General features: G+C 39.6%; 1 long non-coding RNA gene across 1 annotated transcript; it reads right to left on the bottom strand.

The window, feature by feature from the left end:
* Window positions 1–18,508: 18,508 nt before the first annotated feature.
* On the bottom strand, window positions 18,509–24,210 carry LOC135327726 (uncharacterized). The gene is made up of 3 exons (XR_010388116.1): window positions 24,060–24,210; window positions 21,995–22,174; window positions 18,509–18,563 (listed from the first exon to the last, which is right to left on the bottom strand). It is a non-coding gene; the product is annotated as an uncharacterized LOC135327726 (long non-coding RNA).
* Between the last annotated feature and the right edge of the window lie 2,076 nt (window positions 24,211–26,286).

Here is a 26,286-nt window from a genome sequence, read left to right as displayed (position 1 = left end):
CCCAGAAGCAACTAGATGTAACCATAATGTAGAACAATAGCAATAAAGATAGTTAATGAAACAGTGGCCTAGTCTCCACAGCTTTCACGCAAGGGTGACTGGCTTTTATATCATTATGATTTGCATTCTGTGTTTAGAGAGCAAGGTTTTAAAATCAGTAAAGCTATATTAGTACAATAAATTTAATAGGCATAAGCACATTTATCCTGGTGTAAGTGAATCCATCTTGCTGAACTAGAAGTTATACTGAAACTATAACAATATATGCAGAGGAGACCCTAAAGCTGGCCTCAGTGGTATAATTATATATAAAGTCCCAACACCACAAGGCCATTGCTTGGATGTATAGGAAATATTTTAACACTGTTACTTTAGGACACTTAACCTCTGTAACATACCTGGCTACTTTACTCCCATCACCAAGAAAACCACACATCCTTTCAAAAAAATTAAACATTATTGGTGCTGCAGTTTATAAATAATAAAAATACTGAGAGTGGAAAAAAACACAAAACCAAAATAAAACTAGTCAGTAGCATTTGGCTAGAGCTCCCTATTTATTTAGCATTCCCTCATTCCCTTTGTTGGGAGTTAAATGCATGCTATTGTCAGGCAGTGTCAACATATAATTTCCTTTATCAATTCTGCCAGCTTTCTTTACACCCCTCTCCCACTCCAAATCCTATTTTCCTCTTGAATAGAAGGCAAAAAAACACCATGAAAGCAAACACGGACTCTGACTCTCACACAACACTTCCATCCCTGGAAATTCAACATGCAGTTGTATATGACTGGGTTTCCACTTACACTTGAAGTTATTTTCTTGGCAAACAGAAGCTTGATGCTGGCTAGTGAAAAATCTCTCCTCTGCTTTATTTTGCCCACCTACTTGCCTTCAAAAGCCAAAAATCACAATCTGATGTACAAGGGGAACACTCAATGATTCATAGTCACCTGCCTTCTCCATTTATTTGCACTGCATTTACTCAAAGCACGCACATCAATTCCCCTCCTTGTCTAGTCTTTCTGCTCTACTGACACAGCAGCATGATTGACACCATCCATTGTCCACACCAAAATGAATATGAAATGACACCAGAAAGATGCCTCTGTCCAGTATTTCTAACTAGAGAGGGGAGAAGAATGGTCTTATTCTTGCACTAATTCCCGACTGAAAATGCAACCACTATCTATCTGAAAATATGAATCATAGCTTGTCTCTAATACGAATATCACTTGAGAGCTGAAAGCCACCTGATCAAAAAGCTTTCACAACTAAGCAACTAGAACTAGTTCTAAAAAATAAAAATTGTAATAATAATCAATGGAACTGCATGATACAGAAGTGGGTAAAAATTGTAATGAAAAACTGAGCCATCTTCTATAGCCAGCTTCTTCATTTCTGTATGCGAGAGCCATGCTCTAGTTTGCTTCTGTGTTTGTATTCAGAAATCTGACATGGGAGAAGGATTGCTAGAGTCCATCTTTGATGGACTTATTCATGTACTGAGAGCCAGCACGTGGCCTACCTGTCTCATGTGTCTTTAGAGCAGGGCCAAGGGAGCATGAGCAGGAAAGAAGCCATAGTGCAAACCACTAGATGCCCCAATATGGATGATCATGGGAAAGTATAAACATGCCTAACGGGACTTTAACTACCGGCTGATCCTCCTGCTGACTATCAGCACAGAGAGTCTGTGTACTGTTAAAAAATTGTTAATTTGTGCAGGGCACATTTTACCCTTCACGGCCTCAAACTAAGTACTAGGAAAAAGGCATGGATGAAGAGCTATATGCCAGCATCAGTCCTAAAATTAGTAAAGTCTTTTGTGGTACTGTGCACTGTACTTAAGGATATCCTCCAAACTACTGAAGCCAAAGGCAGTCTTGCTTTTGACAAACACAGGACTCTAAACTCATGTAACATCAAATAAAAACATACACTAGGCCTGAATTATGGTGCTCCCAAAGCCGGTCACAAAAATGGATCAAACAAGAGGTACAGAAGTCTCGCTTAGCAAAATAGCCACTCTAATTCTCATTAGGTATATTACAACCTTGCAAGATATTGTAAGTTTGCTTCACATATGCGGTGAATAATCTGCTTAGCAATAATAGCAAGAAATACAAATACTTCCTTAGCCAAATGCAGACTAATACTATACTGGCAAACCCATGCTCCCCACCTTAGTTTGGGAACGGTTAAAACAGTTTAAAAGTGTAACACCAGTGGATAAAGCCTGTAGCATGCTGTACAGCCAAGAAGTAATGTTTGAATTCATGCGGGGAAACATTTTTGTGTGTTGCGAAGACCAAAACTCAGCTTTGAAGCCCCATGGGACAGCTGATCTGGAAATGCTGTATAATTTTGTCTTAGTTGCCTCATGGAGCTGGAGTACAAATAGGTGACGTATTGTGTATTCTGGACTTCTCTTTGGAAAACTGGGCTCTAAACCACAAACATTTGTACACAGTCTCACCCTCTCACCAGAGCCATCATCTGTGAAAAAAAAAAAAGTGCAGGAAATTCAGTGTGACAAGAGGATTTCCACACTTATGATTTTGATACTTATTCTGACATTGGGTGAGCCTTTACTTAAAAACAGAAAACCCCAGCTCCTGGAATATTTGAATTTCTGAGAATTTCAGTGGTTTTTTTTCTTTAAGTTTCTAGTGCACAGAGTTACAGTGAAAAACGTGAAACACAAACCCTAAAAAATTTGTGAAGGAAAAATAACTTATTTTAAAAACACCTTTACTTTTAAGCATTGGTCATAAGGTTTTATTCATGATTAAGAACCATTAGACATAACAAGATTGTTGGTAGCACTCTTGTGTATTCCATAGGTTATGATCCACATTACTAGAATTATCCAACTGACACATTAATTATAATGCAATATTTTTCTTGCCTGGGAAAAGATTCCCTTTCTTTATATTTTAAACTTTTTTTTTTTTTTTTTACAAGTTCAATGAAAAAATTACTTTTAAAGACAAACATAACTCTCCTGGGAAATACCCTGTTTGTGAGAGTACTTTATATACTTTGTGTAGCTTATTCAAACTGTCTTACATATATACACTGTGGATGTAATTGAAGTTAGAGGAGCACTGTCAGTGACAGTCCAGTTTTCATCCAGTTTTGTTTTTATCATAAACATCTGCCCAACATGAATTGCAAGCCATACACAGTAAGAAAATTTATTTAAAGTAGAAGAATTATCTAGAGATTTTTAACCTCTCCTGTGGCTCAGCAAACATAATAATGCTACACTATTAGCATGGCATCCCCCTGGATTTTGCAGTTTGGATAAGGTATATTGGTATATACCAAAAAGTACCAAGCTAATTTCCCTGACTATTCATTCCTGCCAAGTAGTAGTTGGCAAGTGAAGAATACACTTCAGAGAGCAATGCCTTTTACTGATGACATCTTTACCTTGAAGCTACATTTTTGTTAATTTAATTGACCAAACAAATCAATGCTGGAACAAAAACATCGGTTTGCATATGTCAGCATAACATCATAGTAAATGGGAATCTGTACATACAGATCCAAACAGTGCTAGAAGCCGAACCTGAATTTGGAGACTCTCACCTCATTTGTAAATCTCATAAACAACTCACAGGATTTAAAAACTAGTCAGCAAACAATTTCCTGTTATGAGTTAATTTTTTTCTATTGTTGTAAGACAATTTTTCTACCTAGAGAAAGGGAATCATAGACTATGCAAAGTTAGCGGATGTAAGTCACAGCCTATAGAAGCCTATCTACTGGGTCAGTGTTTGCAGTGCAGATAATTTACTTCACCTAGCTTTAACGCTGTTGTGCAGTGTACTGGCAAGAGCCAAGCTTGTGACTATATGAGCTGCAAAAGCCTGCCCAGGTCTTGGGGCACGGATAAAGAAAGGTTCATTTAGCAAAGATTTCATTGCTCTGTAAACGTTCCTTATGGTCCCTTCACTAGGAATTACTAACTTCACTGCAGGCAGAGTGGAAGTGCGTGAGCTTTTCATCTACTTCAGCACAAAATCACTTGTCTCAGTTTCAGCCACTGATGGAGGTGATTGGACTTAGACTGGCTTCCTTTGAACTTCCAAGGAGCATGCAGTGCTCAGATATTTTTTGCTCCTGATTTTCTCTGGGAGCAGTCACCTTCACCTGCCAAGGGTGTGAGGTGTTGAGAACCCTTTTTACCACTCTAGACAGGTATGGGCAAGAATACATGTCTATATCCTTTGCTTCTTTCTTATGCGGATGGTGTGACCTGCAGGTGGTCTTGCCAGGTTTCACTGCTATTAATCTCCTTCAGACCAGCTGGATTAAAAGGGATGCTGTGTTTATATCAAAGTCCCATTTTCACCTGGTCACAACAGCTTTAACTAGTACCATCATTTACTGAAGGTCTCACTGTAATTGTCTGGGGTTTTTTTTCTCTTTAATTTCACACGTATTTGAGAAAGATGGTTATCTGAGCACTTTCTTTTTCATTTTTGAATCTCTACTTTTAAATTAAAGTATATTTTCAAATTTACAGTGTATTTAGATGGGAGGAAATTCTCAAGCTAATTTAGACTTGAACTCTGCAACTGCTTCCACATGTGCTTGTCTTTATTAGCCTGCCATTGACTGGAATAAGTGGATTCCAGCAGACTGCTGTCAGTGGCACCCAGCTGAAGCCTGCTTCAAACTGTTTGCAGGATCATCTCCTCCTGGAATGCTTCATTGTAAAGGAGCACAGTTTTCAAATAGGGCATCTGCATTTAGACACTGACACTCACTGGAGGCTCTTAAATGCTTCTTTTATGTAGCTAAAGGTCAAACTGAACCTCCAAATGTGGAATTTCTGACATCCAATTAAGTAGCCCACATTAAAAATTGGGCCAGTGTTTAATTATGTCTGGAGAATACAAGAGTTCAGCTGAGACAATTCACACTCACCTCATGTGTTTCTCAGTGTTTTTGATGGTCGAAATGAATAAATATTCCTTTGCTGCACAGATGCACTGGATCAAGGTTTAGCTTGTTACACATAAAAAATAAATCAGCTCATATTTCCTTGACTTCATTTTTCCAGCTTTGTCATTCTGTCTAGGAGCATACTGCACGGTCAAGGCAGGCATGGCTATACATGTTAATAACCTTTGGAAAATTATGGATACTTCTGTGCAAAATTCTTTTTTTTCCCCAAATAAATAGTCCAAGCACACCTGGTGAAAGATACTTTTCTTTTCTCTTCTTTCTTTTTTTTTTTTTTTTTTTTTTTTATTAAAGCCTGTGTTTCAAAAAAACAGTTAAAATAAAAAAAGAAAAAAACCTTAAGTGGAACTACAACTGTGGTGCTGCTTTTCAAATCAAAAGGATAGTGCAGTCTTCACAGGATATGGCACTCAGCCAGTTGTTTAATGCTTGTAGGTCAATATACAAGCAATTCAGTTTCTGCTGCCTAATTGACAAACCACATATCAGGCACAGGAAGGCTAACAACTGTGCTTTCTTTCACCTAAGATCCTGTGTTGAGTCCCTGGGCCCTCAGCCCCTTTTTATTTTATCATTCACAAATATCTTCTGTGAGCTCCCAAAAAAACCCTCTAGGCACAACAGACTAACTGCATGCCTGAAAAAAAATGAGACCCCTGGTAAGCAGTGGATGTCTGGTCGCTCAGGAGCCAGGCTAGCTGTTCATCATGCTCCTCGATTTCAGTCTGCCAAAGAGGTTTAGACCCACTGCTCCCAGTGTAAATTATTTGTGAATGTATGAACCAGGAAGAATTTCCTCCAAAATGTTTTGATTAATGATGTCATGACACCAAACATCAATGCATCACCAAGCAGCGTGGATACAATCCAATGACATATTCCACCTTGTTTGTCAATTGCCTGTGTTTTAAGGTAAATATTTCTTTGTAAAAAATAAGTGCTAAATCTTTGTGCAAAAATGTTTCCCAAAGCACCAACAAAGAAGTAGCTTTCCTTTTATTATTTCTTTTCTAGTATTATCCCCTGCCTGTATAAAAGGAGCAAACCCACAGCCAGGGGAAGATTTCTGGAAGAGTATACCTGAGCAAAGACTGAGTAGAATACACAAATATTGACAAAGATATATATAAGACAAAGATAAGCCTGCTAGTGCCAAGGAAAAACACCTCCCATGCGTACTAAATGCATTCTGTTCCCTCCACATCATTGCAGTCAAATATAATGGACTCCTAGGAAACACATGGACAACACCAGACCTCAGTCCAACACTGAAAATCCTGACAGACCCTAGCGTAAGCCTCTCATCATGTGCATAGCATAGGTGTTAAAGTGCAGCAAAGCAGAGGCAGTGAATCAACACATCCGAACAAGGCAAAAGTAGATGCAATACTTCAGAATCGATCTAAAGCAACAAATACTTGTGTTTAAACATTTCCTGCTAGTTAGCAACATATAGAACACAAGGCTCAAGAGACCAACAGCAGAAGCTAGGCTTTGTGTCTAAATTTTTGCTTTACCTCAAGAGACAAACCCCTAGCCTGTCTGGTGATCTCTTTCCCCACCTCCATTCCCATTTTTGCTATAATATATAGAACTGTATCTTTACCAATACTGTACAAAGGTCACAGATAGAGGAGTTCTAACTTTAGGTCACATTGATTTCTGGCAGGGAAATTACTTCAGCTTTGGAAACACACATGTATCTTGGAAGATTTGAGGGCCAGTTGCTGCTTCTGCATGTTTGTTTCTTTTCCTCATGTGACACTGAGAAATGCAATTCCTCCTGTAGAGGGGGGAAATTCCAGTATCCATCATTTTGAAGGATTACAGTCAGTGCCATTAACTTGTGAATGCAGCTCCAGTCTAAATTACATTTTCTTTTAGGGCACTCTGAAAGTGAAACTGAGCATGAGACGTGAAATAAACTGGATTGGAAACAGAAAGCCAGGGAACATTTCTCCCTTTCCATAAAGTTGCTGAAGCCATTTTACATTGCATACAATGGCACTGTATAATATATTTCTGTTGGCCTGAAAGACAAAGCTCAATTTGTTTGAGTAGCTTGGAGAAATGGAACTGTTACGATTTACAAACTTAAGTAACAAGCTGCTATGCTGTTTTTCTTCAGAATTAATGAGGTAAAACTCTCATATCTTTTTCTGGACATATGCAGGGCCCAATGCTTTTTCATCTTTGACATTCTTCACAAAACTAAGATTAAAAATCTAAAGTTTCATTTTTTAAATAAATTGCAGACAAGGTTTTCAAAAGTGCCTCTGCATTTCTGCTCCCACTGAAATCAATGCTTAGAAATTCAATCTTCCTTTTCTACGATTACAAGCCAAATCATGAAAATGTAAGCTGATGCAGTGTTATCTTCCCTCGTCTGTAGATAGCTAGAAACAATATGTCTGAGGGATGTGAACTCCTGTCTCTTTCATCCTAGGAGAGTAAATCTGAAACCAGAAGATGACAGTCTGTGTCAACACTGTTAACTCTTCCATTGCTAAGGATGTCAGTGGAAACATTCAGCTTCAGCAGTCTTCCATTTTTTTCTCAGTGCCATACAACAAACCCTAAAATCCTACCATGTACGCAGCATCTGCCTGGGTGAAACAGCAGAGTTGGTCATACAACAGTTTATAGCGCAATGAGAACTGAACACAGAGAGAAGCTGAGTCTAGCAGAGCTCAGCGCTGAAAGGGCTCTTACAAGGGGTCCTGCTGACTGGGGTACTAGAAACAGCACTAAATTACCCACAAGATGCTGCAGAACATCCAGTCTCCTTCACCATGGCTAGAGAAGTTGGAAAGAAAAATCTTTGCCTCTGAGTTTTATGTCTAGCGTGTTACTTTCAGCTGCATATTTGTCATGGAGATTGTATCCTGTGCTAGCCAATACTCGCCAATGAGCTGAGGGAGTGAAAAATGAAAACCAGGACTTTCACAGCTTCACAGAATCACATAATGATTGAGGTTGGAAGGGACCTCAGAAGATCATCTAGTCCAACCCCCCTGCTCAAGCAGGGTCACCTAAACCACATTGCCCAGGACCTTATTCAGATGGCTTTCGGTTATCTCCAAGGATGGAGATTCCACAACCTCTCTGGGCAACCCGTTTCAGTACTCTGTCACCCTCGCAGTAAAGAAGTTTTTCCTCATGTGCAGACTGAACCTCCTGTGTTTCGGTTTGTGCCCATTGCTTCTCGTCCTGTCACTGGGTACCACTGAAAAAGAGTCTGGCCTCGTCCTCCTACTACCCTCCCTTCAGATATTTAAATGCACTGATGAGATCCCTGCCTCATTCTTCTCCTCTCCAGGCTGAACAGACCCAGCTCTCTCAGCCTCTCCTCATATAAGAGATGCTCCAGTCCCTTCATCATCTTAGTAGCCCTTTGCTGGACTTGCCCCTGTCGCACTCTCTCTCTCTTATACGGGGGAGCCCAGACCTGGACACAATACTCCAAGTGTGGCCTCACCAGTGCTTGGTAGAGGGGAAGGTTCACTTCCCTCAACCTGCTGCCACCACTCTGCCTAATGCAGCCCAGCATACCACTGACCACCTTTGCCACAAGAGCATGTCGCTGGCTCATGGTCAACTTCTTGTCCACCAGGACTCCCAGGTCCTTCTCTGCAGAGCTGCCTCCAGCAGGCCAGCCCCTAGCCTGTACTGGTGCATGGGGTTTTTCCTCCCCAGGTGCAGGACTCTGCACTTCCCTTTAGTGAACTTCAAGAGGTTTCTCTCTGGTCATCTGTCCAGCCTGTCAAGGTCCCTCCAAATAGCTGCACAGCCTTCCGTAGGGGGGGACTGTGCTGTGGGGGCACTCTGTCCTTTCATCCTGGTCATGGATCAGTAAATTGAACAATACTGGACCCAGTATCAACCCCTGGGGCACACCGCTAGCTACAGGCTTCCAACTAGACTTTGCACCACTGAGCACAACCTCTGAGCTCTGCCATCCAGCTAGTTTTCAGTCCGCCTCACTGTCTGTTCAGCTAGCCCGCACTTCCTGAGCTTACCTATGAGGATGTTGTGTGAGACAGTGTCAAAAGCCTTACTGCAGACAAGGGAGACAACATCCGCTCCTCCCCCCTCATCTACACAGCCAGCCATTCCATCATAGAAGGCTATCAGGTTGGTTAAGAAGGATTTCCCCTTTGGGAATCTATGCTGACTACTCCTCATCACCTTCTTGTCCTTCATATGCTTGGAAATCCAGGATCCAAAAAGGGCTCCATCACCTTTCCAGGGAGCAAGGCAAGGCTGACCGGCCTGTACTTCTGCAGGTTCTCCTTCTCGCCCCTTCTGGAAGACTGGAGTGACATTTGCTTTCTTCCAGTTCTCATGCACCTCTCCTGATCACCACGACTTTTCACAGATGACTGAGAGTGGCCTAGCAATGACATCCCTCAGCACTCGTGGGTGCATCCCCTCAGGGCCCCTGGACTTCTTGTGTATGTCCAGCTTGCTTAAGTGATCCCTAACCCAATCCTCCTCCACCAAGGGAGTCTTCCTTCCTCCAGACTTTCTCCCTGGTCTCCAGGGCCTGGCATTCCTGAGGGCCGGTCTTATCAGCAAAGACTGAGGCAAAGAAGGCATTCAGTATCTCTGCCTTTTCTGTATCTGTTGCCACTAGGGCCCCTGCCCCATTCAGCAGTGGGCCCACATTTCCCTAGTCTTCCTTTGGTTACTGATGCATTTAAAGAAGACCCTGTTGCTGTTCTTGACATCCCTCACCAGATAAAACTCCAGATAGGCCTTGGCTTTTCCTTGCCCCATCCCTGCGTACTCAGACAACATTCCTGTATTCCTCCCAGCTTATCTGTCCTTGCTTCCACTTTCTGTATACTTCCTTCTTCTGTTTGAGTTTTGCCAGGAGCTCCTTGTTCATCCATGCAGGTCTCCTGCCCCCTTTGCTTGTCTTCTCGCTCATTGGGATGGACCATGCTTGAGCTTGGAGGAGGTGATCTTTGAATGTCAACTGGCTCCCTTAGACTCCTCTTCATTCTAGGGCCCTATCCCATGGGATTCTTCCAAGCAGGTCCCTAGCTTGAGCCATTTCACTTCCCCTGTGGGAACAGGACAAAGAAGAGCATAATACACACTAAGCAACATACACTTTTCCTGTAGATCTCAGCGAGGCTGCCACTGACAGAAATCTCTCTTATCTCCAGAACACTTCCGTAACGGCGTCATCCTCCACCTTCTTCCCCTCCTTGTCGCCACCGTGCCCTAGCCTGATGCATTGGCTATGCAAAAGGTCCTACAGGAGAAAATATGCTTCATGAGACCACAATGTTTATTCAGGTCTCAGAGCAGTCCTGGTTATGTGTATTACTGTGTACATAGTCTCACCATGTCACAGAACCTTACAGGGAGTTTCACAGTATTTCATGTTGTTCTTAAAACCATAGCTCCTGAGATCTTGTGAATACATGACGATCTTGGTTCTTACAAATGAAACTCATTCCCTAGCAATACCAATGTCTCAAACTGGAAAGCAAGTAAAAAGAACTGAGGGCATTTATTCCAAGCTCATGAATTTTGGACCAAGTTTGCAATTTATGGGAAGTGCAAGATATGATTTCTGGGGAGGGCAGGGGGGAACTGTGGTTGGGAATAATGGTTGCAGAACTGTTATGCTGGGAAGGTATCACCTTCACTAAAGACAGTAGATCACTACACACTCTATTAAGCAGCTGAGTAAGACTACTCAGGGTGCTGTCTTACAGATGCTCTTCTTCAAAAAATAATGTAGCTACTAGTTGGATTATTTAGGGCCACAGCATTGTCTTCAGATATACTTTCCCTAGGATTTCAGAAGTCCACACAATATAATTACATCAGTATACTTCTTCCTCTATTAGGAAAGAAAATTATATATTGCTATACTGCCTTGTTCTCAGGTTGCTCAGTTGACTCTAATGCCATTCCTACTGTCTCTTATCAGCTGACACAGTGCCACAATGGTAGCATTAGAAAGATTTCTGCTGTCACACTAAAAATAATTTCACTTCCCCAGTTTAGGCAGATTTACAAGCAGTTAACAGTCTGATAATTTCAGTGGATCACATATTTGGTGGGATTTTGGAAACATAATCTATTTGTTTTCCTTTTCATATTTTTCTCCTTTTTTTTCTATGACTTACTCTTGCCAACAAGTCTGTTGAAATGTAAAGCAAATCTATTTTATGTACTGTTATAACTTTTTCAAACCACAGCCATCAAGTAAATATTTGCAGATATTCTGTGGTTTAATTAGTTGGCTACAGTCTGCTCAAAGCGTGCGCATAATGTTGGTCTATTTGCAGAAGAACACGGCTAAGGAATGCCTGTGTTTGTTTCTTCTCCTTCATGTACGTAATATTTGCCATTACCTGGTATATCAGATTAGCAGTGTTATATGAATATACTGATTCTGGCAATGAAGTTTGGAAGCAACTGTGTAGATCCTGTTCGTCATGTTTCTATGGTTATTCATAAATATTTTGGCCAACCTCAGTCAATATATGCCATTTGCAAATGAAATATATATTTTTTTCAAATTACTGAAAGCTGTTTTCTTTCAAAACTCATTTCAGAGTACTCACAGAAATTCAGTCAACTTTTTATTAATGTAATTTTAAAGACACCCAGTGCTAACACAGTTATTCAGTGCCAGTATTTTCATATTTGGACGAGTACACCACCTTTATGCATTGTTTACTTCTGCACTGAGGAGAGGGGAGGGCAAGTGGAAGGAAGAGAAAGGCTGCTATAATGAAATTTAAAATAACCAAAAGGTCCTTTGGCAGTTCCCTTATTCCCTGACAAATTAGTGCATTCCCTGGAAAATAAAAGGAAACCTGATCTGTAGCTCCAGTGGAAATCACTTGTCATCCATTATCCAGATATGAGAAATGTTATTTTTCCTCTTCTACACATGCTGCAAGTAGCCATCCAGCTGAATGCTTTGTGGGGACTGGAAGGCCACTAGAGACTAAATGCAATCATATGCTCTGGCCTCCTGGATGACACAAGCAATGGAATTGCACCCAGTAATTCCTGGATCGAGCCTATTACTCCTGCTGCAGCAGGAGACATCAGAAAGCACGGTCACCAGAAAGACATCCATTCATGATTTAAAGACATCCAGTGATGGAGATCCACCATGTCCCTGGACAGATTTTTCCAAAGTTGTTAAATACCCTTATTGTTAAAAATGCAAACTTATTTCTACTTTGAATAGATCCTGCTTATTCCAGGCATTGGCTCTTGTTACATCTTTGTCTGTCAGAGCAGAGCAAGCTCCACAGTTATGATCTTTTGCCCATGTAGAAAACTGAACTCTGTGAACAATTCACTGAAGTCTGACTTTCTCATGTCTTTTCATGTAAAGGAGTATTACCTATTTACTCTACTTTATATTGCCCTTTAAGTAATCAGTGTATGGAGAGTATGTAGTGCTTTGCCACAAGGATAGCTCATATCTGGTTTAGTCTCTCCAGCCTTTAATATTATCATCACTATTATTTTAAGAGTCAAGAATCCCTCCATATGCCCCCACGTCTCTCCTTCATGCTTTCCAGTGTAACTGGAGCAGATAAAATACAAATATGAACAGTCAATATGAAGGTCTTGTTCACTGATACCAAAAGGTCTGACTCTCTGTAGACACTTGTAAACATTTGATCCTACCTCCAGGAGACATCACTTTATGCTGTGGTACCAACAAACTACTCACCACTCTGCATCCTGCCCTGTTTAGAAACTAAGATTGCAAAAATAAGTGACTATTCATTTTTCCAGCCTTTGAGGTAAGAATAGAACTGAGCAATAAAACAATTTTCTTAGAAAATCTCCATCTCTTTTGTTTTGAGTAGCTTGAGATATTCTCAGATTTATTTGAAAGGATTTGTGAATTTCTTTGCCATTTCCCTCCCAAAATAACTTATGAGAAGTTTGTTGTAAATATTTTACTCTTTAATTTACTACACTGCATTGTGTAGGTTGTACACAAAAATCGGTCATTACCTTTTCTGTCCCACAACTAGGTGCTTAGACTAAATCTGCAAAGGTCAAATAAGGAACTTTACTAAGAAATAAGAAATATTTCAGCCAGTGCTTGAGCACCTGCATGTAAAATGGTCTTCTTGTGAATGTATTAGAACAGGTACTACAGAAGAAAAGAGATGAGACTGCAGGAGGCATGTGTTTTGGTGTAGTTCAAGATGAACCGAGACAGGCAGTAGAGCCTCAATGTAGCTGCTAAATAAATGAAATCCTGCTTTTTTCCAGCACCGCCTGGTTGCTGCATCATATATTGCTAATTAAACTATAAATACTGATGCTGCTTCATCTATATTCAGGAAACATGGCTGCAAAGGCATTGTGAATAGGCCTGAATTGGCAGTCAGCTTTATACCACCTGCTCAGCAGTGGAGAGTGGGGTCAGGATATGGACAGCCAGCTGGCACATGTTGGAGTAGCACTTAGACTGGCCTAAATCTTATTTAATAGCACTTTGATAACTGGCACCTCTAGGACCAAGGGAATAAAGCCATGAATTACAGCCACTGGCTTTTCCTCAGCAAGAGTTTGTAAGTTGAGGATATTGCCCTGTATTTCTTATGCAAAAGTACCCTTTAAAGATAGCATTCTTTCTACATTTAGAACTTTTTCTGGAACTCTAATAACCAGTGCCTGAATGCAGTTCAACTTCACTCCCAAAGCTGACATTTGTGCATGCTTCCATCCAGTATTTTCTCAGGCAAAACTCCATTGGCTTTCAGAAGGGTTTTGCTTGAGCAAGAACATCAGGTTTGACCTTTCAATTGCACAGTGACAAGTAATAACAGCTCAAAACAGAGATTTTTCTCTTTTTTCAACACAATAAAAAAATCCAGAGTGTATTAAGTATGTTTGCTGCCACTGAAGCTCTCTTCTCCCAAAAACAACAGAAGCAAGCTGTTTTTCCAAAGCTGCTTCAACATCCCTTGAAGAACTTCTACAGAGTTTGAGTTATTAAATCAGCACCTTCTTGTGTGCCCATGCCTGCATCAAATTTAGCTGCATAACCAGAAGTATCAGATTGCCATACAAGAAAATGTAACCTACAGCAGCTAGGCATACATTTACCTCCCTGTCAGAGTGGCAGAGAGAACTCAGCTCCTGTCCAGTGTTCTACCTGTTAGACAATGTTTTTTTCCCTTTCGACCTTAAGACAAGCATGGGAGATGGCGTGGTTGTAGCCCAGTCTAATTAATCTCCTGTGTATATCTTGTGAATTGCTATCTAATTATTTTGTAAAACAAACCCTTTGACTGATTGGCCCCGTGTATTGGAGGGTCAAGTCCTAGGCTAGGGCCTAGGATCTAACTTTTCACTTATTGCATGAATGTGAGAGGGAGGTCAGCACAAATTCCATGTTAAATCTATGTTTATATAATTAGCCTACATATGACAAGAAAACCTGCCACTGAGAGGAGGGAAGTGGCTTTATAGTGGAGGAGACCAGTTAAGTAATTCCAAGTATATGAGCTAGCCCATCATTTCATTCCATTCATTCATTCCTTCATATTTTATTTTAGAGCATTTCAGTCTGAAATCTGCTTTCCAAAACAGCCTCCAGCTCCCTTGTCTTTGCAGTGGCCAGGGAGAAACCCTGAAGCATGCACAGATTACCCAGGCTAGCTCATGCATTTGCCTTCAATGTTTACCAAAAGGCAGTCACTCTCTCTCTCTTTCAGACTCAACTGCTGCTGAGGCCTGGGTAAAATCTTGGCCCCTTGGAAGATTAAAGCAAAATTCCCACTAATTTCATTAGAACCAAGGTTTCTACCTTCATGTGTCCAGTTTCTGGATTGCCCTAGCTAAGACCAGGAAAGTCTAGAAAAGCAGCAGTTCTAGGCTATTTCTCCTTTCCACAAACAGGTAGGACCATGTAACGGTTGCCACTTAGAAATATTTTAAGTCTTAACTTTGGACCCTGCCTCTTTCACCAAAAACATGGTGAGATAGACTGGAAGCTGTAGCCTAACAAGGAATGGTAAGTCCTGAATTTAGATTAACTAGTCTAATCATCACTTGGGGCTTTTGGGAAAATAGCTGCCCAAATGCTGTCTAGGTCAGTGATAGAGTTGTGTTGCATTGTGAATTAATTATGGAATGTTATGCTGTATGGAAAGGCAGATCCCCTCCAATTTTCTTGTTTTGGATGTTCTGTTATGTGTGCATTAATTTCACCAGAAAAAGATCTCATGTTTTTCTATTTCTGTTAGTTCCAACACACAGCTTGTACAAGTGCAACATACCCGTTCCTCCTGCTTCCTATTTTGACTTGCTAACTGATGAGAATTTCCTGTTCTTTCCCTAGCTTGCTAATATTTTCCTCAGACTATGGATAAACCTCAGATGAGAAGAACTCTAATCATGCCTAGACTGACTTCCTTGTGATGCATGCATATTAAATCACTCAGGAAAGAAAGCTGAACCTGTAGACAAAGCACTGTCCCACATCTCAAGCACTACTGGTAAAATACCTGGTTCTGCTATACTCCTTTATGTTATTCACTTGATCTCTCAATTTTACAGTGCCGTATCACAGCAGCACCTGAGTGCCTGCTGCATAAAACTGACAGACATTGAAAACACTCATAACATTTACAGAGGATCCCATGGGTTTCTATCTGCTCTGTCTCTGGGGGTTAGGAGTTCTGCTTTGGCATCAATTTTTTCCAACTGCACTAACTTACTACTTTAAGATCAATTTACTTCATGGCTTCTTGTTGTCGTTTATTTGGTATGAGGTAGATTGGGGTTTGCAGGGTTGGAGAGTCTTGAGATAGAAGGACATTGTCAGTGCTGTATTGTTCTCATGAGCTTTTCAAAGAAAATGATTTTGTGGTGTTTCCCACTGATGGTCAGACCCTTTACTGCCTTTGGGCAGTAAGGCACCCCTGCATGGCTCTATCCCCTAGCTTATTTTCAGCTCTCTCTCCACGTAGTCCCACAGGAATGCAGATATAATTGTCTTTTTAGCCTCAAAATGAGCCCTAGGGGTCCATGACTTAAAACAGGGATGGTTTTTCCCAGTTGTGATTGACATCACTTAGAGCCACTACCAACAAACAGACCATCTCCATGTGCATGCTTCGATGTGTACTACACCAGCACAGAGGAACTTTCGCCGTTAGTCATATCCTCTACTTATTTTTGTAATAACAGTGTTAGTATTTTTCATATCTGAGAAATTTATCATGGTGATTTCCACCTCTTTCTGCAATTATTTTAGACTACGCTGGACTGCAACAGCTAGCTGATAGAAGAAGAAAAGAGTGTTTTATTGCTTACAAGTGTAAGAGGGGAGCTAGGCTGACAGACTGACAGAGTTACAGAAACCATGGAGTGTCTAAAATAGTGCCAAATCAGCAGCCAGTCTGAAATTTGCTTCTGTACTCTTCCACTTTCCATTACAGACTAGATCATATTCATGTTTGTTGTCATACTACCTTTTAATCCTTTACTATTTATTGTAAATCTTGATAATATTACAACAGAACTGAATACACTAAGGCATACAGCCTGATTAGTATTGAAAACTGCAAAACAGGAAGTGTTTAAGATAAGTCCATAGCTCAGAAAGTATCACACAGAGGCCCTAATAACTACTGAACTGTAGAATTACCAGTTTTGCCAAAAGCAACAGATTTCCTTCTGATCTCAGAGCAACTGTTTCCACACAAATCACATGTGGAGACATTTTATAGGGGTTATGTTATGTATCTATACCTCTTCTGTTTTCTCCTTGCATAGAGTCTTGTATTTTGACACTACTTCTCCTCCCATATAAATGGCCTTGTAAATTAAATTTATAGTTTCACAACTGAGGTCAGATCAGTACAGTTTGTTCTAGTTTGGAATATGGAATAGGAAGGAGTGTTCTTAATAGGTTTAGGACAGACATTACTACTTGGGAATGGAAACAGCCTCCACCAATCACTAGAACAACAAACTGGGAATTGGGAATCCCTCGCTTCATCTTGGCTGGCTGTGTGAACAAATCATGAAGTCTTTTTGTGGCTCCAGTTCACCCACCATAAAATAAAGAGGAAATCTGATCATTCCTGTATACTTCAGAGGGAACTGATCTCTGTTAAGCACTGACGTATTGACATAGAAATGATTATAAACACATAAATCAAGGTCTCTGTGGTAAATGGTAAAGGTTAAATTAACTCACTGTTTAGGAGAATGAGTCCTAGTCCAACACTTCTATCATATTCTAAGCATATTAATTCTTACCTATGCAGTGTTTATCAGATATGTCTTTGCAGTTGGCAGGCATTTAGCTCTATTACCATAGGCATAGTGTGCTTTGCCCATGTCCTATAGCAAAGCACACTGAACACTGAGGACACCATGGTATTGTTCACTGTCAGAACTGAAGAAAGAGTTCTAATAAAAGCTTATGGCAACCACTGTATACATGCCAGTGTGTAAAGGCTTAAGAATGGACAGAACATTTGTCCAACTCTTCCTGAAAAGATAACTTGTCAAGCTTTAAACTTCTGCCACTTCACCTCTTAAAGAGGCACAAGATGCTGAAGTTACCTAATTTGATATATTGCTATTGGGTATATAAGTTATTAATCAGTGGAAATACTGTTATAAAACAATTAAATGAAGTATCTGACTGTATAGTCACTATGCAAGAGAAATGTTGAAATAGAGGGTGTGTCAGAAGTCAAGACACACTGACAAATTTGGATGAAGAGCAAAACTCAATAGACAAAAACTGCACGGGCCAGGAAGCTAGTGACAAATCATGATTATGTCAGTTTCATAAAAAGCTGAATGTATTTTTTTTCTCTGCATCTTTCCCACCCCTGTTCCCACCCCAGATGATTGCAGCATTTTGGCTCCCATTTTCCTGTTAAAGGAGGCAAAGTTTAGTAAGCAGGACAGAAGACCAGGAGTCAACACACTTGGGCTTTACTTTTGGCTGTGCCATTGACCTGCTGTTTGACCTTTTCCATCATCCTGTGGAAACAAATAGCACCTCTGTGTGTCTTCATTTCTGTTCCTACCCTTTGCAAGTCCTGTGAGCAGAGCTGTCCCTACATGTGCAGGGTGCATGGCACAACAAATTCCTTATAAGGGCCAGGACCTTGACATGCTCAAATACTATAAATAGTTGTTATAATATATATAATTGTTATTAAATATCCAAATTAAATGCACTCTCAGAGAAACCAAGTGGCTGGCACAGAGGCCTGTACAAAAGTGTCATTCTTTCCATTGCCACTTCCTCTCTCTCATTCAACTTTGTATGTTAATCCTACAAACATTCATCCAAAAAGTAAGTTTCATTCACTGCTCATCTTTCAGGCCTAATAATGCTGTAGTCTTTGCCCAGGCCAAGTACCAGCTTTTTAAATTAACAACTGTTTTTCTGAAGACCCAGCAGGATCAATGGTTGACAGATCACGCAGTTTAAACTTCTAAGGGACAAAAAGCAAACAGAGAGCAGCAGCCCGGTACCTTACAGCCTTGCGTACACTCTTCTGCATTCCTCTGTTTCTCTGGATCTTGTTTTCAGTTCCTGGGAATAAAAAGCAGAACACTTAGAATCTGTCTAAACAAAATGGCCAAAATTACAAGGAAGAGATATCACCTGATTAGAAAATGAAGTTTCATGAAGGATACACTGTAAAGCCTCTCCCTATGCACTGTAAGTCTCTCCCTCACACATACCTTACAACATGACAGGACATCCAAACTGTCTTCACTGCAGGAAGAAAAGGTATTTATCTTGCCCTCCAAGCCAGTGTCTTTTTTGATGAAAAACCTGCACATTTGGAGGAAAACGGAAAGCTCTGTTGCCATTAAGATTTTTTCATTAAATCAGCTAGAAGTCTGAACATGTTATAAATAACCTGTAAGAGAGCAATAAATGGAATACAGGTAAAACAGTCAAAAGCTGTATGATAGATGCTGATTATCACTGTCCCTCTGCAGTTTTTCACAGTGAACATAAATAGTACATATGTGTATGTTCATGTGTGTAAGACTGGAAGATTTTTTCTATAATGAAATAATGCACACTATAATGTATCTAGCAATAAGTGTTTGTGAATACACATTTTATCCTGGTTATGTTTGAAAACTCCAAATGAAAAATAAACAGTAAATTTTTCCAATCCTCCCATGAAAAAAGAAGACTCTGTTTTCTCTGATGTGTAACAATGATACAACCAATACCTTAGCCACAAAGTGCCAAGCTCTAGAGCCTCTTGAAAAACAGACCCAAATGAGCAGGCTAGAGTCCTTCTCTAGCGTAAAGTGTGGGGTAGCATCACTAAAGCCCTGATCCTTAAACTTTGATTTAGAATTCACTCTTGGTTAAAGGTGCCCTAGAAATAAATAGCAATGAATGTATCTGCAAACACACAGTTCCACTGCAGTGAGGTCATCTCTTATACTCGATCAGCTAGTAGGTAAATTGTATAACAGGAAAATCCAAGTTGAATCATCCAAACTGCCAAGGATTATGAATTCTTTGTTTTGCTTTGGAAATAAATGCACAGTAGAGACTAGACTCACAGCACAAGGAAGACATAACAAAGGCTTTGTTTGTAAGGGGATGGAACCACTGCTCTTTGGTCAGAGATGAGGTTGGCTGATGTGTTTTCCATAATAGTCAACTGAACAATCTCAGCAGTCAATCCTGGCCAAATACTAATCTGCTGAATTTATTACATTTGGATTTTTAAATTAAAATTACCATCTGTAACCCACGTGTGGTAAACAATACAGAACAGCCCTGTGACAAGAGAGAAAAGCAGCTCATGAAAAGGTGAGCAAATTCCACTCACTCTGAGGACTCCACAGAAGTGTGACACTGCACATAGAGCATTTTTTGGCTGAGCAGAAAGCATAACAGGTTAAGGTTATTTGTTAATAACTCCTCTGTTCACCTCAGTAATGTTCTGTTCAGCCCAGGTCTGGAAATGTAGTTGGTTTGACCAAAGAAAGCAATACTATCAACTGAACAAAGCCAAATTTCGTAGGAAAAATGCCATGGTAGCCAGAAATAATACACATACACATGCACAAAAGAAAATCGCAGCTTAGGTTTTTGGGGTTTTTTTGTTGTTTTTAAGAGTTCTGCTCTCACAATCATAAGTATTCTCAGGACAACAGAAGCTGCTTCAATATTGCAGCTAAGAGATGGGTGAAATCCTGGTCCACTGAATGCACATGAATTGGACTTTTGCAGGCCTACCACATCACTCAGCATTCCTGGTTGATAAAGTTTCTGGTGGTGACTGTAGGGCCTAATTCCTATTACTTCATATAACACCAGGGGCTTAAACCTGTTTCCTTCACCAAAACTCTTGCACATGCGCTCTCTTCAGAGAAGGAGTCCCTCCAAAAATAGCAAGTCTATTCATTTCTTGTTGAATAAACCTATAAGGTATGAAAAAATATTGCCAAATTGTTACCCACAAAAAAATTCTTTGAGAAGAAGTTTGTTGCCAGTGATGTTTTTTATTGACCTCTTTTTGTCTAAGTGTCTGACCATGCTATGGGTGGATATTTGAATCATCTGGGAAGCCACAAGAGTCTTCAAAGCTCTCCAAAATAAGGACTTCTACCCCTCTCATAATATCATCATAACACCATTGCTTTCAGTTCGTATTTATTAGTACAAAGAAAAACAACTAGACCCTAGATGTGCTAGTCGTTGTACAGAGGCAGTCTATGCTTACAGACCACTGTGTAAAAACAGGGCGCTGACTCAGAACTAGTCATAAATCCTCCTTTTATAGTCAAGGGAGAGAGAGATGGGCACATTCAAATGACAAATCATCCCATCCTAAAATGAGTGTCTCAGATACATGGGATGGATTTCTCTCTGCAAGCGACCATCTCTCTCCACTCTAGCAAGAGAAAAAGTTGGACAAAAAGGTTAACATTTTTTAGTGAGGACTAGTACTAGATAAGGTGAATACCATACTTAAGGCTAACAAAAAAGGCTTCCTATCCCATTTTGCAGATGACAACAAATGAGGGTAAAGAATGGTCAAAGTTATTCACTAGAGGTCACACAAAAGGTCTGTAGAAAAGCTAGAAGTTAAATTCAGATTTTTTTAGTTCAGCCCTTCCTTCCTCATGGTGAAACAGGAAGGAGAAGGTTCTCACTTGCTTTCCAATAAACATCAGTGGAAATATGATTGATTTATTTCCCACTTTGTGCTTCCTGTCCATTTTGCTGTGAAAAGAACACTGTCCCTGTTGGTTTTTTTCTTCCTGATCTAAAATAAAGGCATAGAAATTTAGAACACTTTTCCTGTTTCCCTAGCACTTATTCCTAGAGACATTGTTTACGCTGTTAATCTCACTGTGGCCTGATCATTCAAGTGAGATCAGTGGAAGACTTGCAACCAACTTGAATTATTTCAGTATAAGGCCTTAGACGTGACGGTGTTATTGCAAAAAGCCATAGAAATCAGATCAGAATTTTCAGGGGAGTGCGTTGTTAAAGTTTTTTTCAAGTCTGTAATATGAACATTGTCTTTCATACAAGATTTCAGTTTCACTGATTCACGAGTTACAGATCTGATAGAAGAGACCTGCTTTTCCTCTTTTCACCCCTAGGATTATCAGAATTGGGAATCTGCCTATATTGACTTCTATTTGACTTGTATCATTTTAAAAATTCATGCTTCTTATACTTGTTTAGCTGAGGCACTAGCACAGAAAGAGAAGTAGCAGTATGACCTTTGGAAAAAGGCTATGAACAAGCATTTAGTTCTACACTGTCTGGAGACAATGAGCCAAATTATTTTTAATGGTGAATTATTATAAATAAAATGGCATCTAAAACTGACAATTTGGCAAATAGTGCATCAGTAACCATTTACAAGAGAGCTCCTTAAATTATTGGAATAACGTTGAAAGCACCAATTACTGATACAACAGCTAAGCAGAAAAGAAATTTTGCACTTCTCAAAGTTTTCAAAAACCTACCTACTTGCTTCAGCCTTCTTAGGTAGGCCAATCTTGTTCAAAGAAGTAAGATCTGAAGTTCCTGCTCCAAGATCCATGGCATCCCAAGTCTCTGTTCTCATATCAAAGGTACACATGTATGGGAAGGCTCTCAAGACTTACAATGGCAGCCATGAACTCCAGAGCAGATTCAGAGGAGCCCTAGTGAAAAGAGCATTGCACAAATATCAAAATCACCACAGACTGCTATGTTTGACGTTCAGGTTGCCAGGGAAAGCCTGTATCCCCTGTATGGCAAAGTGGCCTACATCAGCACTAAATTTGGTTTTGACTCTTTCCTTTAGGGCTCAAAAAACATTTAAAAATAAAATAAATTATGTCATTCAAATGCCAGTTACATGTTTTTCCTGATTAAAAAGAAATATTTCTGCAATAATGACAAGTCCATGCTAAAGCCTAAACCTAAAAATTATTAAAATATTCTAAACTGCATTTTTAAAATAATATTAAGCTATACATATATTTACAGTCAAACTCATAAATAAAACTAAAGCACTGAGTGGACAGATGTCACTGTAATCAACACTTACTGAACTGATAGCTAGCTTCTGATATCAGTACCTCTTCTACAAGAACAGCTGAAATATTTTCTTAATTATTGTTCACTTATTCAGTTCCATAAAATGACTAGTTCTTTCAGAATTGGTAAAGAGATTGGGATTTGAAAAAGAAGGAAAATCTCCTTTCCTCTTATAATCCATACATGAACAGAAAAGTCTGTTTTCCTCTTATATTCTATAAATAAAAGCTACTTATGAAAGGAGGATGCTTAATAACTCTCAAATGTTGAAGGACGTGATAACAAGAAGCTAATCATTTAATTTCTTTACTTTTGTGCTTAACAGGTTAGTTTTACATGCAAAATATCTTCATATAAACATTTTTCTTATATCCTCAGGAAGATCAAGATATTTTTACATAACTAACAAAACATGTTGGTGGGACTTGGGGGCATTATAATTTCATTCCAATTTTTATCTAAACAGACTCTGGCACCATCAACAAGCAAAAAGGTAGTAAAGAGCTAGGAAAATGAAATACTGCTCTTACTTTTCTAATATAATTCAAATTCTATAAAATTTTGATAATTAAAAGTCTTAATGTTTTGTTATATAATTTCTGAAATATATATATACAGAGATAACAGCATAGCAGAAAGCAATAAAAATTTTAGCTGACATATACCAATAAAAATCAAATCTTCTGGGAAGATTTTAAAGTAGATATAAAAGACGACCAGAATGGATTATTCAACAGGACTTACTTTTTGCTGATTTAAATCATGCTTAAAATAAATGTTCTGAATAGCTAAGATTTTAATCAAACCCTTCAGCAGAACATACTACTGCTCTTACTCTCCTTGGATCTCTGCTGTACCTGAGACTGGCTGTAACAAGTAGAGCCACCTCATTTCCTCAAAGGTCATGCTAAAACAAGTGCAAGTGCATTGTGGTCTTCATCACTGATCATATTTAAAAACAGAAAGAATATCTTTGCCATACACTGCTTTTTCAGCGAGCAGTATGCATTCTTCAGGGCATGGCTACATTTTTCTGCCTTTTCTGCTCCCCAGAGGCAGCCATCAGAGTGACGCACACGGGCTCCCCAAAAAGAACTGGGTGGAGGAAATAGTTTGAGAAGCACCTCTGCAGTGGGATGCTACACGTGTCTACGTAGGGCTTTTTCTCACTCCATCCCTCCTGCTGCGTGACTATGTGTGTCTCAGAGAGCCAGTTCTCTCTCTCCTCTCATAACCAAAATACTCTACCCCCTCAATCACACTGTTTCGAATGTCTCCCCCTACGGCAACTGCTTCCAGACCCAAAGAGCTCTCAATCCCCACAGCACTTTGCCAACAACCTAGCTTGTCACTGCAAATGAACCTTTCGCCCCATCCTCAGGTTTCCGGCCACAGTAGAGGAGAGGAACCTTTTCACAGCCTCTGCTCTATTTCACATCATTTTGCATGAAGAATATGTGCCCTCAGGCCCGTAACATTCACTGCCGTCCACGGACACACACTCACCTTAAAAGATGTAAATGAGAGCAGAGTGCCACACAGAGCTTGCGGAAGTGGAAAGCAGCAATGAGCTTGTTACTTGGGTTTAACTGCTAGAAGGCTATGTGGAGCAGAGAGAGTTACATAGGTTGACATTTGTGTTTCTAAATTAAAATTATCAAAACGGAAACTGTGTGTAACTCCCATCTCCCCAACTGTCAAAGGTCCATCAGCCTTAGTCAGTGTTCCAACACCCTCTCGCTCATCCTCTTTAAAGTAAATGAGTCATTATGTGTCTGACGTTTCTTCCAGAGGCAAGCCCAGCAGGGTCCTCCTTCCCTCTAACTTGCCGACCTCCAGAGTTTTATGCTTTAGTAACTTGAAACATCCTGTAAAATCTATCAGGATTAATTTCCAGTATAGAAGCGCTTGTACTTGATCCAAGCTAATCAAATGTTCTTTAGATACTAAGCCCCAGGGTTTAACTGAGCACACCCAATGTATTAAGCAAAAATGACTTTCTTAAGTGTGGCTACTATATCCTCCTTTTTTGACCCCTTTGACACAATTTTGGCTGAGACAAGTCAGAGAGTTAAAACCATTGTGAATGGGCCAAGAATAATATAGTAAGTGTGTCTCTGATGTCACCAGGATGTTATATCATAAGATAAAAAAAGCTGTTTTTTAGATGGAACCGAACATTTTTTTTTTACACAGCAGTAAACTGTTGGGGGTTTTTTAATAGATAATATTTTGGTTTTAAACTCATATTTCAGTCTTTCACATTGGAATTAATAACCAATTTAAGGGCTTTAGGAGCTCATACTATAATCAAACACAGGTCTGAACTTACAAGTCATGGATGACCTGGTAGTCAAGAGGTTATGGTGAGTAAGAGGCAGACCACAGAAAACCAAAGAACAGGAAACTTTCAGTCTATTGTTGATGGAAAAGCTTTGGATTAGGTGAATGCAGTACTGAATAACTTATTTCAAGCAAACACTTTTTACAGAACTTTTTGCCCCTTTAATAGAGGAAACACTGAAGGGTTTATGATGTAGGAATTCAGAGATGAATATGCTAAGTTGCAGTCTTATTTTGAGTTATATACAGCAGGATCTGTGTTTACACAGCTACACAGGGTACCTTCCCTTTCTTCCATTCACAGGCTCCCCTGACTGACTGACTGACTTTCAAAAAACAATATTTATTATTCCATGACCTGATAATTTAATGGACTTTCTGTAAGGCCTTGGCTGTACAATATTAGACAATTCAGTTTAGTCCTCCCTCAGACTCATTCTTCCTGTACAGCCATGGAAACAACTCCTTTTGCAACAGTGATTTTTCCAGAGACATCCAGACAATAACAAAAAATGGCAAAGTATTTCAGTAGAATTAAAATTAATCCAATCTAATCCAACATTTTCCCTATTTCCTCTTAATTCCCTATTAATCACGATCCCTTAAATTTCAAACTTCACATATAAGGGTGAGCTTTAATCTCTACTGTATCGATAGTAAGGGGCAATAAATAAAATAGCTTGGAAATGTGTGTTCCCACAGCCAGTTCTAAGAATGCATGAGGCTGTGTTGTCTTAGGTTCAGTGTTATCCTAGATTCAGATGAATATGAGGTTAATTTTAATCCTGCCCATGTTTTTTCACTAAAATGCAACACAACTTGTCAATGATGAACTTGGAGGAAAAAAAAGGCTAGGTTAATAAGGGGAGCTGAATTCCTTCAGTGAACTTAGGCTTGATTAAATTTCTGAAAATATGAAGTAACATTAATAACAAATTTAAACTTTGACCGAGGTTAGCTCTTTAATTTCCATTGGAATAAAAGCAAACAGATGTCTCTAGAGTAAAATGAACAAAATAAAAAAGTATTTAAAAATTGGCCAAAAAATCCAAATCTCACTAGGGAAGCTGTACATACAGTTCCCATTCATATTAATTGTAGGCATCAGTCTAAGAAAACATGTGTGATCAGTTGTTACAGCTCAGCTGATCACTGATAACTTGATGACATGCTTGAGGCCAAAATCTTCCTAGAGGCACCCTCTCATGCTGACAGACTCGTATGATGTTTAAAAAGATGTTAATTTAAATTAATATTGAGGGTGTTCAGGCTAAAGGAAAAAATATTAAAAATGAAAGTTGATAGAACTCCAGACACCTCCATTTCAGGAAGGAGAGTCCTCCCCAGCCATTCTGTTTTGGGATAACCCGCCTTGGTTACTGGTACACTT

This window comes from Dromaius novaehollandiae, chromosome 3 (assembly GCF_036370855.1).
Source record: "Dromaius novaehollandiae isolate bDroNov1 chromosome 3, bDroNov1.hap1, whole genome shotgun sequence".
Classification (NCBI taxonomy): domain Eukaryota; kingdom Metazoa; phylum Chordata; class Aves; order Casuariiformes; family Dromaiidae; genus Dromaius; species Dromaius novaehollandiae.
The sequence above is the reverse complement of the archived record's forward strand: the minus strand, read 5'-3'. Positions and strand labels throughout refer to the sequence as shown.